Below are 2500 nucleotides of genomic sequence, written 5' to 3'. Positions count from 1 at the left end.
CCCCGCTTTACAATAAAAAAGTTAAAACATCATGAAAGGTTAAACAAAAAAATAATGAATAAGAAAATAAACAAAAATCTAAATTGTAAACCAAAAAAATCTAAAAGAGTTTCAAAAAAAAAAAAAAGTGTGCCTTTAAATGGTAAAAAAAAAAGGTTTATCTACGGTCTGTCTTTCCGTCCATGATTTGGCAGAAACGAACAGGATAAATATTTTTCCATTTTAAGTAGAAATTGTAAATATTCTGTGTAATTCCGCATTTCATAACGTTAATTGTATTGTATCCGATATTCTGATATCATGGGAGAAGCATGTAAAAAATACGAATATATAAAAGAAAAGGAAGAGGAAAGTGATAGATTGGAAAAATAAAATGACAGATAGATAGACAGAAAGAGGGAGGTAGAGGGAATACCAAGAGGGGACAGAGTGAAAGACAGAAAGCGAGGGAAAAAGGATGAGGGAGAGGAAATGGAAATGGAGAGATAAAAAAGAGAGAGAGAGGGAGAAGCAGGGAGGAAGGGAGTGTGACAGAAAGAGAGATGGAGTGGAAAAGAAAAAGAGATAGAGTGAGAGAGAGATAAAAGGAGAAGGGAATGGGGGGAGGGAAGGAGATACAAAAAAGAGGAAGAAAGGAGTGAGACAGAAAGATGAAACGAGAGAGAGACAGAGACAGTCAGACAGACAGACAGACACAGATAGACAGACAGAGACGCCAGCTGGAATGGATACATATACACATTTCAATGGGGTCATGAGAGTAATGCATAAAAAAAAGCAGATTGGGTCAGGATAAGAAAAAAAAAATGAACAGTCAAATGATATAATGCAGTATTTTTTTTCTTTGTTGACAGCTTCCTTGCAAATGCAGATGTACAGGTTCCGGCCTTAGTCATACTGATTATGGAAGCAATGTGTGTAATCGTGTATTTACAACTATGAATGTGTGGTTCACATGTTTAGTCTGGTTTCCTTTTTGTGAGCTCAAGATAAGTTTTTTGTGTGTATGAGTGTATGTGCATGAGTGTGTGTGTGTGTGTGTGTGTGTGTGTGTGTGTGTGTGTGTGTGTGTGTGTGTGTGTGTGTGTGTGTGTGTGTGTGTGCGCGTGTGTGTGTTATGCAGTATCATGCTGGACATCTGTACGAATCAAATATATAATTTACAATACTCTACATCTGACTTTAAACATTAGCAAAATCTTTCTTTTCTTTTTATTTACATACGAGAAAACGCCACACCCATATAACCACTCACCTAAATTCTTATCTTCACGTCACCATCACTAAACACATGCTAATCACAGTATCAACGATATACATATTTGTTAACGTCTATTCTCCTTATTTGTACAAGACTTTGATGTCAACCTGAACACCGGAATCAGGACTGGAGGTGTGTGCGTATGTGTGTGTGTGTTTGTGTGCGTGTGTGCTCACGTAGGCGCGCGTATCCTGTCGGCAAAGGATGTGTTAAAATGCATGACGTCATTCTCTACTAAATCCTGACTTACTGCTGAGTGTTACTGAATCATGTCGCTTGTAAATGATGAGTTTGTAGGTAGGGCCGAAGCTGAGCGAGCGCTGGTGGGTGTGATCCCTTGGTGCCAAATGTATGCTGTTTTTTAATGGACATGTGTGTGGGTAAGCATGGGTGGGCATAAACATGTATTTTTGTCTGTGTGTGTGTGTGTGTGTGTGTGTGTGTGTGTGTGTGTGTGTGTGTGTGTGTGTGTGTATGTGTGTCTGTGTGTGTGTGATTCATATATTACAAGGGCACTGATCCCACGCAACGTAACGTCATACAATCAGTGAATAAAAAAAGTAAGATTCTAAATATGAAAATGCAAAGTATCTGTCTATTCTCATCTAGCTGACGAAGGCGCTGACGCAGAAAAGGCTGGCCATGATGAGTTTGACGGCTAATCGAAAAAGAGATATGAGAGAGAGTGAGTGAGAGGGAGAGGGAGAGAGAGAGAGAGAGAGAGAGAGAGAGAGAGAGAGAGAGAGAGAGAGAGAGAGAGAGAGAGAGAGAGAGAGAGAGAGAGAGAGAGAGAGATATGTATGTATATATATATAGAGAGAGAGATAGAGAGAAATAGAGAGAGAGAGAGAGAGAGAGAGAGAGAGAGAGAGAGAGAGAGAGAGAGAGAGAGAGAGAGAGAGAGAGAGAGAGAGAGAGAGCGAGAGAAACAGAGAAACAAAAAGAGAGAAAGGGAGAGAGAGGGGGGAGTGAGGGAAAGGGGGGAGGGAGGGAGAGGGGGGAGGGAGAGAAAGAGAGAGAAAGAGAGATATAGAAAGGGGGAAGAGGTGGGGGGAGGGGGGAGGGAGACAGAGAGGAGGGGAGTGTGAGAGAGAGAGAGAGAGAGGGAGAGAGAGATAGATAGAGAGAGAGAGAGAGAGAGAGAGAGAGAGAGAGAGAGAGAGAGAGAGAGAGAGAGAGAGAGAGAGAGAGAGAGAGAGAGAGAGAAAGAGCGGATATGTGAGAGTGGAACAGAGACAG

Source organism: Penaeus chinensis, chromosome 25 (genome assembly GCF_019202785.1).
Source record: "Penaeus chinensis breed Huanghai No. 1 chromosome 25, ASM1920278v2, whole genome shotgun sequence".
Classification (NCBI taxonomy): domain Eukaryota; kingdom Metazoa; phylum Arthropoda; class Malacostraca; order Decapoda; family Penaeidae; genus Penaeus; species Penaeus chinensis.
The sequence above is the reverse complement of the archived record's forward strand: the minus strand, read 5'-3'. Positions refer to the sequence as shown.